Raw genomic sequence first — 12,062 nt, 5'->3', positions numbered from 1 at the left:
CCTGAGCTACAGTCACCCCAATCTGACTGAAATCATGGAGCCCAAACTCTGACTTATGTTGGACACACTGACAATCCTCTGGTCCACAAAGTGCAGCATAGAGGTGACTGAAAAGAACAAATGTAAACGTAGTACTACAAACCATAACCACAGAGTCCAGGTGTGTTTGATGCTGCTGTGCAGACTGACCAGTGGAAACCTCTGCTCTCTGCTGGTCCACTCTGTGGAGGAGTAATGTATAATTAGCTCATGTTATGTCTGTCCACACACAGACACAAGCTAAAGGTCCATGAAGTGATGTTTGGATGGGTTCAGTCAATCAGATGACTGTCATGGTGGAGCTTTGCTAGTCCTGCTGATCCCACTGAGAATTAACAACTCAGTTTCCAGATGTCTGTAGTTTTCTGCTCAGTTTCTTTGGTCCCAACAGCTCTTACCATCTCCTGCATAAAGCTTTCCCTCCATGCTCAGATGCCCTGGAACAAGGTGCTCTCTTTATATCAGTGACTGGTTTAAAGTGACAACTCGCCAAACTTTGTGTCAGCAAAAGTAGTTCTAATGTTTCTTACATTTATTACATTTTTACATTTTTACACACACAAATCAATGAATGCAAAAACATAAACTTTCCAGATATTTTGTTTCACAATGTTACAAAACTCAGTTCACAACTACACAGTCTGATTTACAAGTACAAAATATTTATGACCACAGTTTGAGCCGATGTATGTCCCGAGTCTGTGGACTCAGTGGTTTTGTTTTGATTGTTATTGTCTTTTGTTACAATTTCTTTCTGATTAAGATTTTCTAGTTCTGAGGTTTTGGTTTCTGTGTTCCCTCTGTACTGTGTTAGTATTGTGTCTCTGTGTTCACTTCCTGTTTTATTTTGACAGTGCCATGTCCTACGTTAGTGTGTCTACTTTTGCTTCCCCTTGTCTGGTTATGTCCAATGAATCCTGCTGTGTCTCCCTTTTCTCATTCCCTGATGGCTCTTTTGTGTATATGAGCCCTTTGTTTTCTCCTGCTTGTTGCTGGTTCGTCTGCGTTGTCTCCCCGTGTCTCCGTTTAAGGTTTCAGGTTAGTTTTTTGTTTTTTTCAGTAGAGGTTATCTTAGCTTCTGCACAGGCCATCTCCACTGCACTTCACCGTTTCAATAAAGCTCACTCACTTCACAGCAGTGTCGGCATCTTGGGTCCTTTATTAAATTCAACATGGCTCGCCCCGCTAGCCGTGACAAAAGATGTGAAAACAATATCCAAAAAACATGAGGGACAAACAGGGAATAGTTTTAAGGTGCAGGGCCAACAAACTGAGTCTAGCCATGAACTCAGAGTTGATTGAATTAGCATTTTGAATTGGCTGATCTGAGTTACTTCAATCAAGTCTATGTTCACTTTGAGTTAAGATTATACGTGATTGATGGAAAAGAAAAAAGCCATCATCAGCAACTGATTCTGATTTAGCAGGTTTTCAAATCTAAACGGTACCCATCCCTAGCTGGCTGTAGTTAAACCTTTACTTAAAAAGCATCCCTAGACCCAGCCGTACGGCTTATCTACTGAGCAGCGCAGTGTCAGAGTGAACAACACAGGAAAATGATCAGAGAAGCCCAACTCAGATATTTCAGTGACGCACACATCCCGCCCGTGGGAAAGCTCCAAGTCTAGTGTGTGACCTTTTTCATGAGTGGGACCAGTAACCCACTGGGTCAAGTTAAAAGAGTCAATAATATTTAAAAAGTCCTTGACCAGAAGTTTAAAGTCACAGCAGACATGGATGTTGAAATCACCAAGGCAGCCTCATCAGAAGACATAGCACACCCAGCTCTATCTGTCCATGAAGCCAGATAACACACACCAATGAGTTAAACTGCAGGAATGTCTTAAAGACATAAAGACCTGGATGGCCGCTAACTTTCTGCTTCTTCATTCAGATCAAACTGAGGTTATTGTACTCGGCCCTGAAAAGCCTAGAAATATGGTATCTAAGCAGATTCTTACTCTGGATGGCATTACCGTGGCCTCCAGTAACACTGTGAGGAACCTTGGAGTCATTTTTGACCAGGACATGTCCTTCAACGCACATATTAAACAAATATGTAAGACTGCTTTCTTCCATTTGTGCAACATCTCTAAAATTAGAAATATCCTGTCTCAGAGTGACGCTGAAAAACTAGTTCATGCATTTATTACTTCCAGGCTGGACGACTGTAATTCATTATTATCAGGATGTCCTAAAAACTCACTGAAAAGCCTTCAGTTAATCCAAAATGCTGCAGCAAGAGTGCTGACAGGGACTAGAAAGAGAGAGCAGATTTCTCCTGTTTTGGCTTCCCTTCATTGGCTTCCTGTTAAATCCAGAATTCAAAATCCTGCTCCTCACATACAAGGTCTTAAATAATCAGGCCCCATCTTATCTTAATGACCTTGTACCAACCAACTTGTACCAATCAACCAACCAAGATGGCGCCGCGGATGGTCGCCCTGGTGCTTCAGTGCGTTACTTTTGTTTTGTTTTTGTGCATTTCTTCTGTGTCTGGGCACTCCTCTGGATATTCGTACACCAGAGAAGAGCTCCTTAACTACAGGACTACAACGCCTGTGGATTTATTTCCAATATTTGTCACATCTGCGGCAGATTTACTGCTGACTCTGACCAGGAAAGCGAGACGCCGAAAGAGAGGGAAGCGAGCCGGCGCACTCGTGCGTTTGAGGAGACGCGGACTGCGAACCGCTCTTCCTGGGATCTTCCTTTCTAATGTACGCTCACTCGGGAATAAGATTGACGAACTGGCCCTGATGAGAAGCATGAACAGAGACTTTGCCTCCTCCTGTGTCTTATGTTTTACGGAGTCGTGGCTCAGTGAGAACATCCCAGACTGCACGCTCAAACTGGAGGGCTTCCATCTGCTGCGCGCGGACCGGCAGGCCGCTCTCTCCGGTAAGTCCAAAGGTGGAGGTCTCTGCTTCTACATCAATAGTGGCTGGTGCACAGATGTGACAGTGATTGCTCAGCACTGCTCTTCCTCTCTGGAATATCTTTTTATCCACTGCAAACCGTTTTATTCTCCGCGGGAGTTTGCTTCATTCATCCTGGCTGCTGTTTACATCCCGCCAGACGCGGATGCGCAGGCAGCTCAGTGCGCACTCGCGGAGCAGATTCTCCACACAGAGCGGACATTCCCGGACTCTCTCATCATTGCTCTTGGGGACTTTAACAAAGCCAATCTGAGCCATGAGCTTCCAAAATACAAGCAGTATATTAAATGCCCGACCAGAGAGGAGAGGACATTGGACCACTGTTACAGCACGATCAGCGGGGCCTATCGCGCGGTGCCCCGCGCTTCACTCGGACTTTCTGACCACGTCATGATCCACCTAATCCCCGCGTACAGACAGAGGCTGAAGCTCTCCAAACCTGTCGTGAGGACTATAAAACTGTGGAGCAACGAGGCTGTGGAGGAGCTTCGCACGTGTTTGGAGTCTACAGACTGGGACACAATGAAGGCTGCTTCTAACAGCTTGGACGAGTTTACGGACACTGTCACCTCCTATATCCACTTCTGTGAGGACAGCATTGTGCCATCACGCACCAGGGTGAGTTATAACAATGACAAACCCTGGTTTACTCCTAAACTCAAAAAGCTGTGGCTGGAAAAGAGAAAGGCGTTCAGAAGCGGAGACAGGGACTGCTACAGAGAGGCCAAGTACAGGTTCACTAAAGAAGTGGACATTGCTAAACATCAGCACTCTGAGAAGATGCAGCAGCAGATCTCAGAGAATGACTCGGCCTCTGTGTGGAAAGGTTTTAGGAATATCACAAACTACAAGCCTAAAACCCCCCACTCCACTGATGACTTGCTCTTGGCCAACACCCTTAACGACTTCTACTGCCGTTTTGATGAGCCATCAGGCAGCCTTCACACCTCCAACGGCCCCAACAATAGAGACACTTTGGACACTAATTCCCCCACCTCTCCCCCCTCCATAGAGCCATCACCACCTTCAAACCGTTCACCTACAACACCCCCCTCCTCACCCCACACAAAAGAGGATTTCACACCACCTCCTCCCACCACAACTCTTCATATTCATGAAGCAGATGTGAGGAAGCAGTTTAGGAGTCTGAATGCTCGGAAAGCTCCCAGCCCAGACGGTGTGTCTCCTGCCACCCTCAGACACTGTGCAAACGAGCTGGCCCCAGTGTTTTCTGGCATTTTCAACTCCTCACTGCAGGCATGTCATGTGCCTGCCTGCTTCAAGTCCTCCACCATAATCCCTGTCCCCAAGAAACCTAGGATCACTGGACTAAATGACTACAGACCCGTGGCTCTGACATCTGTGGTCATGAAGTCCTTTGAGCGCCTAGTTCTCTCCCATCTCAGGACCCTCACGGCCCCCCTCCTGGACCCCCTGCAGTTTGCATATAGAGCCAACAGGTCTGTAGACGACGCCATCAACATGGCCCTACACTTCATCCTGCAGCATCTGGACTCCCCAGGAACCTACACCAGGATCCTGTTTGTGGACTTCAGCTCTGCCTTCAACACCATCCTTCCAGACCATCTCCGAGGCAAGCTTTCCCAGATGAATGTGCCTGATCCCATCTGCCGGTGGATCACTGACTTCCTGACGGACAGGAAGCAGCATGTGAGGCTGGGAAAGAATGTCTCGGACTCCCGGACCATCAGCACCGGCTCCCCTCAGGGCTGTGTTCTTTCTCCTCTGCTCTTCTCCCTGTACACCAACTGCTGCACCTCCACCCACCAGTCTGTCAAGCTAATCAAGTTTGCAGATGACACCACCGTTATTGGACTCATCTCGGACGGGGACGAGTCTGCCTACAGGAGGGAGGTTGAACGTCTGGTGTCCTGGTGCAGCCACAACAACCTGGTGCTGAATGCCCAGAAGACAGTGGAGATTATTGTGGACTTCAGGAAGCACACAGCCCCACTCCACCCCATCATCCTGACTGACACCCCCATCACCTCTGTGGACTCATTCCGCTTCCTGGGTACCACCATCACCCAGGACCTGAAGTGGGAGCCCACCATCACCTCCGTCATCAAGAAAGCCCAGCAGAGGATGTACTTCCTGAGGCAGCTGAAGAAATTCAACCTGCCAACACGGACGATGATGCAATTCTACACTGCAATCATCGAGTCCATCCTCACCTCCTCCATCACCGTGTGGTACGCTGGAGCCACTATCAGGGACAAACAGAGACTGCAGCGTGTTGTGCGCTCTGCTGAGAAGGTGATTGGCTGCAGACTCCCATCTCTGCAGGACCTGTACACCTCCAGGACATTGCGGCGTGCAGCTCGGATCTCAGCTGACCCTTCTCACCCTGGACACAGTCTGTTTGACCTGCTCCCCTCAGGCAGGAGGCTCCGGTCCATTCGCACCAGAACCTCTCGCCATAAGAACAGTTTCTTCCCCTCTGCTGTTGGACACATGAACAATAACCATATGACTGTCCCCGCCACTAACACATGACCCTACGCTGTGTTCACTGTATCATTCCATGTTTGGCACTGATCACCACCTGCACTCATGTATATATCTTTCAACGTAGCACTCTTAATCCTTACTCTCATGTATATATCTCATGTATATCTCATGCACATATCTTTCCACGTAGCACTTTTAATTCTTATCCCTACTTTTATTTTTTCCATGTCTATTTAAGTGTTATTTATGACACCATGTTTGCACTGAAGCACCGCAGCAATTTCCTAATGTTGTAAACCTGCTCAACATTTGGCAATAAACCCCATTCTGATTCTGATTCTGATTCTGATTCTTGTAGTACCATATCACCCTATTAGAGCACTTCGCTCTCGCTCTGCAGGCCTACTTGTTGTTCCTAGAGTATTTAAAAGTAGAATGGGAGGCAGAGCCTTCAGTTTTCAGGTCCCTCTTCTGTGGAACCAGCTTCCAGTTTGGATTCAGGAGACAGACACTATCTCTACTTTCAAGATTAGGCTTCAAACTGTCTTCTAACTTAACGATTAAGTCCCTGTATTCCACCGTTATATGGAAATCAACCATTATAACTTGTGTCAAATCTACTTGTACCTCACAGTTTTCTAAGCACACAGAGAGCAGTAAACCTCAGAGCAGCAGCACATCAGACTGTGCAAAAAATCTAGAAGAGAAAATATTTTGACCCATTTGTAAATGATTCTTGTGACCATGCTGCACCACAACACCTGATCTCTGGTTTCCTCACCTCTTCAATCCCACTTTAATACTTGACTAAACTCATTTTCCTGTTTAGGTGTTGAGGCAAAGCCGCCCATCTACAATGCAGGCAACAGCAAACGGAGCTATTTTTGATTCCCTTTGGGTTTTTTCTACTTTTGTGCTACAAAATGTTCAAGCTGATTAAATTCATTAGAATAAAAGTTCAGATAATTCTCTCATATTAATGTTGGAGGTAGAAATTCAGGTAACTTTGCTCAAAAACTGGCAGAAATTTCCTTCAAAGATGCAGTTTTTACTTTAATACTGTGAGTACATTTCAGAGCCTGGACTCTTTTACCTTTACTTGAGTAAAGAAGTTGAATCAGTATTTCAGCTTTAAGAGGGTATTTTAACACAAACATCAGTCCTTCTACTTAAGTATGTTTGAGACTTTGTTTAATCATCATTTTTAATGATCAAATATAATTATGTTTGTTATTTGTGGAGTTTAAATGTCCTTGACAGAGACAGATGATGATCATTATCCTGCACTGTGGTCTCAGGTTTGGTTGAGCTAGCACAAAGAATGGCTATGTTGAACTTCCTCCTGGGATCTACACTAAGAAGTGAGTCCAACATTAGCAGGGTCTCTTTCCTTTATCTGGATTCACTTTAGCATTCACAGTCACGTGAAGCTTGTTATTAACTCGATAAGTCAACCCAGGGTTTCAGCTGAACGCTCACATGAAACACATGGTGTTGGCAGCATCTGATCAATCATATTCATGGAGACGTGTATCAGCAACAGAGCAGCTGAGTTTGCAGAAGGAAGTCAAACTAAACCACAGGAACAATATGAGGAGATTACACACATAATAAAATACTAGCAGTAACACAGCTGCTGCAGACAAATCAGTCGTGTGATCGTGTGTGAGAGGAGAAGGACTGTAAAGGAGTTTGGTGTTAAAAGCTCTGTATGAATGTGGGAGACTTTGAAGGGCTTTAAAAAGGCCAATATAAAATAAAAGGCAGCAAAATTGCTGAGTGTGAAAGTCACCAGACTTATCAGAGCTCTGTGATTAAGACCTGTAAGAACACCTGTTTGTACTTGTTGGCATTATATCAAACACACACGTATATTAAGCCTTTGTTTGAACTCTGGTTGAATTTGTTACTTTCAGACTGTGAAACATCACAGAGGCTGCAGCTGCAGATCTTTTATTCACCTGGAAATTTACTTTAAATGTTAGATGGAAAATGTATTGCTCAGTTTAACCAAAGTAAGAACAAGAATCCATAAACCTTCATAAAGACAAACATCTCCCAGAACATTGAGCTGCTGAAGTGTCACTGAAGGGAAAAACTATTTGTCCTCCTCCATCCAGCAACACCTGAAACACCTGAGTGGAAGCTCCTCCCTACACTGTGTTTGAAGCAAAGCACAAAGGAGACACCTGCTGGAGCAGCTGGAGTCCTACAGACACTCAGCCTCTTCACTACACAAACACCTCCTACAACATCCACTCTTTCCACTCTGACTGCTGTGTTTGTGGAAACACTCCAACACACACCGCTTCACATACCAACATAGAAATGTGTGTGAAAAAGAGCTGAGCTGATATTAAACATGAGGATTTATTCAAAAATACAGAGTCAGGAACAACATCTAGACACACATTACCTCTCAGCAGCAGAAGAACAGCCTTTAAAGTTTATAACAGCATCCTTTGAGTCGTTGCTCTTTAAGGAAACACAGCTGGGTTCAGGTCCAGGAGATTCTGGCCTCTTATTGATCCTAAAAGAAAAAGAATAAATGTCACAGCTTCATGAGACAGGAAGGAAAAACTGGAAATATTAAATTAAAGACATGATGAACAATCTCATAAAAATAATGTACTTACTCTTTGTCACATAACAGTCTTTTGTTAAAGTTTACAACAGCACCCTTCGACACGTTGCTCTTTAAGGAAACACAGCTGGGTTCAGGTCCAGGAGATTCTGGCCTCTTATTGATCCTAAAAGAAAAAGAATAAATGTCACAGCTTCATGAGACAGGAAGGAAAAACTGGAAATATTAAATTAAAGACATGATGAACAATCTCATAAAAATAATGTACTTACTCTTTGTCACATAACAGTCTTTTGTTAAAGTTTACAACAGCACCCTTCGACACGTTGCTCTTTAAGGAAACACAGCTGGGTTCAGGTCCAGGCTCTGGATTAGTTTCAGGGTTATGTCCAGCTGAGCCTGGTACGCCCCACAGCTCTGGGCTTTAAAACAACACACACAGAGGTATGAGTGTGAATAATGATGGAGCAGTGATGTGAGTGCTGAGCTGTGACATGGAGAAGAGTCATGGACAGTTAGAGATGGTCATCTCACCTCTGAGCTTTGGTCTGGCTCTCATGTTCCCCACACAGAGTGCTTTTAGAGGGAGGGACTCCCTCCTCTCTGTCCTCACACTGATCCATGCTGCTGAAAACATCCAGATGAACAGAATCAACTTTTTGGGGATTTACTGGATGATTGAGCATCAAGACACTTTTTAATATTTTACTAATTTCTGAAGCTTTTTACCAACTTTGATCAAATTGGTCTGCTGTCATTTTATTGTTGACAAAAAGAGATTTTGAGTTTGACTGTTGACGTTTCCATGTGGGACTGTTGCTGCAACACCAGGATGTTACTACAGAATACACTTTATATTGTGAGCACTTGGATGTTAGTCCAGTGGTCCTAAACTGACACACCTGCACCTGGATTCATTCTGACCAGATTTTAGCCCAACAGTGTTTCATACTTAATACATCAGACACAAACTCTGCAGCTGTCATTGTCATCAACTGCTACTATGTAAGGAGTTGTTTTGATCGAAACTATATGTGACGTAGCAGAAATATATATACACATGCAGCTTGTGATTTTTTTTTCAGAGCTGTGGGTGCATGATAGCGCCTAACAGTTCTCCGTTCCCGGGAATGTAAAATAAAGATCATTTTTTGAGTTTGACCACTTTGAGCCCAGTTTTTCTTCGCCGCCAAAAGAATGCAAAGAACTGAATTTAATAAGACGATCAACTGCGCCACAACATTCACGAAAGCGAAGCGACGGAAGGAAACGCCCAGAGAGGCGTTTGAGGGACGGTCAGAGTCAGGAACCTCAGAAACGCATCAGGCTGGAGTTTAATTCTGTTTTCATCTTTAGAAACATCTGGAAATAGTTATAAAAACGCTGCGTAATAAAGAAAAATAGTGTAGATTAGTTTGAGTTGTGTTTATCTGAGCTGTGTCTTTAATCTGAAGTTCATTTTGTGGAGGAGCAGCAAGACTTTCAGTGTTACTCTCAGAGAAAGCCTCCCAAATGTCTGTTGTCTTAATAGTGGAATTATCTGGAAAATGAACCAGTTCTTATGAGCTGCTTTTCTGTATGAGCAGTCAAAGCATTTTATACAGCGTGCTTCATTCACACAAGCACTTCTTTTTCTAACAATGACACTATGATGGATGCATCGGAGAGGAAGTCGGGGTTCCACATCTTGCCCAAGGATACCGTGGCGTGCAGACTGGAGCAGCCAGGGATCAAACCTCCAACCTTCCAGTTAGTAATTCTACCTGCTGAGCTACAGTCTGTACTTCCTGAACATCACACCCTCCTTTTGTTTCTTTATTTCCAGTAGCAACCAGGACCATAATGAACCCTGACTCCAACAGACACTCAGGATCCACCTGCCCAGTAAGTCACCCGCTAACTGCAACTATCAGAGCCCTGACCTTCTGCAGAGACGAGTCACACTGAACACAGCAAGTGTCCCTGCTCTCAGATACAAAACCTGCCTTTAAAAGTTCAGAGTAATGAAATCAGCAGTTCTGATTCTAGAATCTGTAGTCTCACACACATGTGCAGAGCACTTTTGTTGTTTTGGTTCACATCAGGTGATATTCTGCTGCAAACAACTAATGAGAACATTTTATGAAAGCTTTGAGTGTCCATCAGGATCCTGTAGAAACAGCTTCCATGTCAAAGATCAATATTCTGAATTCTGTTTTGAAAGAAAAAGATTTCTAGAAAATTCTCTAAAGAATTCACCATCTGTTTTGTTTTCTAAAACAGATGGTGTTTTAGAAGCTACCTGGTTTCTCCACCGGTTTTTCTTTATTTTTTTTAAGGAGGTCTGGTTTCCCCACCAGTTTTTTAATTATTCTAAGGAGGTCTGGTTTCTTCGCCAGTTTTTAAGGAGGGTTAAGGATGGTTGCTCCACCGAAAGGAGGTTTTTCCTCTGCCGCTGAGGGCGTTGAGTGTTTGGTTTATCCACCAATATGTAAGGAGGATAGAGCTCTCATTGGTGGGTAAACGCACGTGTGAGCGAGTGCGGGCCAGACGTGGTCTGTGTGAGTGTGACTGATTGTTGTCTTGTAATGGGGAATAAACTGGGTAATTCTGCCTTGAAAGGGGATGGAATACATTGCAAAGTATTCACTGGGCAGCACGTAGTATGTAGATCATTGAAGGAAGAAAGTAATGAATTTGTGCACAAAGCAGATGGAACAGTGAGTGTGACTGTGTCTGACGTCACTGTGTGTGTGAGACACAGAGAGGTGTGAAAGACAAACATCCAAACTCAGCCTGCAGTTCTGTTCTGTGATTCTACATTTGACTATCCGTTGAGTTTGGTGTGCACTTCTGCTTTGTTCAGATGCATTTAGATACATCACCTCCACTCTGGGTGGCTGTAGCTCAGGTGGCAGAGCAGGTCAGCCACTAATCAGAAGGTCGGTGGTTCGATCCCAGGCTGCACCCTGGCTGCATGCCAAATATCCTTGGGCAAGATACTAACCCCGTGTTTGCCTACTGGTGGTGGTCAGAGGGCCCGGTGGCGCCTGTGTCTGGCAGCCTCGCCTCTGTCAGTGCGCCCCAGGGCAGCTGTGGCTACAATGTAGCTTGCTATCGCCAGTGTGTGAATGGGTGGATGACTGAATGTAGTGTAAAGCGCTTTGGGGTCCTATGGACTAGAAAAGCGCTATACAAATGCAGGCCATTTACCATCTCCTGTCTTTCCTTCTCTACCATTGCCTCCTAACTGCGGATGGGCACCGGTATCTGATGTCATTATGGCACCAGGTCTGACATAAACGGTAGTAACCAGACTGAAAAGCAGTGCACATTTTGGTGCTTTTTTTCCTGAGATGTCATACACTTTGGATTCTAGCCAATCATTTTACCTTTCCAAGGATAGTAGGCAGGCCCCGGTACGTATGTTCTTTTAGAGCAGAGCGACAGATTAAAAATGCCCAAGGCTAAGCGGTCAAAGTCTGGCTGTACTTCACAGCAAAAGATGCAAACTCAGCAGCCTGCAACAAGTGCTTTAAGCTGATACTGTGCAAAGGAGGTAACACCTCGAATCTGGTGAAACAGGGAGGCTGTAGCTCAGGAGGTAGAGCTGGTCACCTACTGGTCGGAAGGCTGATGGTTCGATCCCAGGCTCCTCGTGCCAAGTATCCTTGGGCAAGATACTAACCCCAACTTGCTCTCCACATTCGGAGTGTGAATGTACTTAGAAAGCACTGAGTACAGATAAAGTGCTGGTGTGATTGGGTGAATGTGGCATGTTGAGTACTCTGGGAGAGTAGAAAAGCGCTATATAAGAATCAGTCTGTTTACCATGAAACACCCGGCGACGCATAGTGTTTTTTTTTTAAAGCCGAGAAATGCACCGTATTTGATAGCTTCCTGCAAGACCTCACACCGAGCACAACTACTGCGGGTGTGGTGCCTGTTATCGGACACGGAGTTAGCAACATCCCCCAAGAACCTGAAGAGGAGAGTCCTGGCCCCTAGCCCTGCCAGAGGAGCAGAAATGATGAGGATGATGACGGCAG

General features: G+C 44.9%; 1 long non-coding RNA gene across 1 annotated transcript; it reads right to left on the bottom strand.

Annotated features, from left to right (window-relative positions):
- Window positions 1-6,762: 6,762 nt before the first annotated feature.
- On the bottom strand, window positions 6,763-8,351 carry LOC106675100 (uncharacterized). The gene is made up of 3 exons (XR_013097355.1): window positions 8,307-8,351; window positions 8,087-8,200; window positions 6,763-7,980 (listed from the first exon to the last, which is right to left on the bottom strand). It is a non-coding gene; the product is annotated as an uncharacterized LOC106675100 (long non-coding RNA).
- Window positions 8,352-12,062: the final 3,711 nt, after the last annotated feature.

This window comes from Maylandia zebra, linkage group LG3 (genome assembly GCF_041146795.1).
Source record: "Maylandia zebra isolate NMK-2024a linkage group LG3, Mzebra_GT3a, whole genome shotgun sequence".
NCBI lineage: Eukaryota > Metazoa > Chordata > Actinopteri > Cichliformes > Cichlidae > Maylandia > Maylandia zebra.
This window is presented reverse-complemented; position numbering and strand designations above follow the sequence as displayed.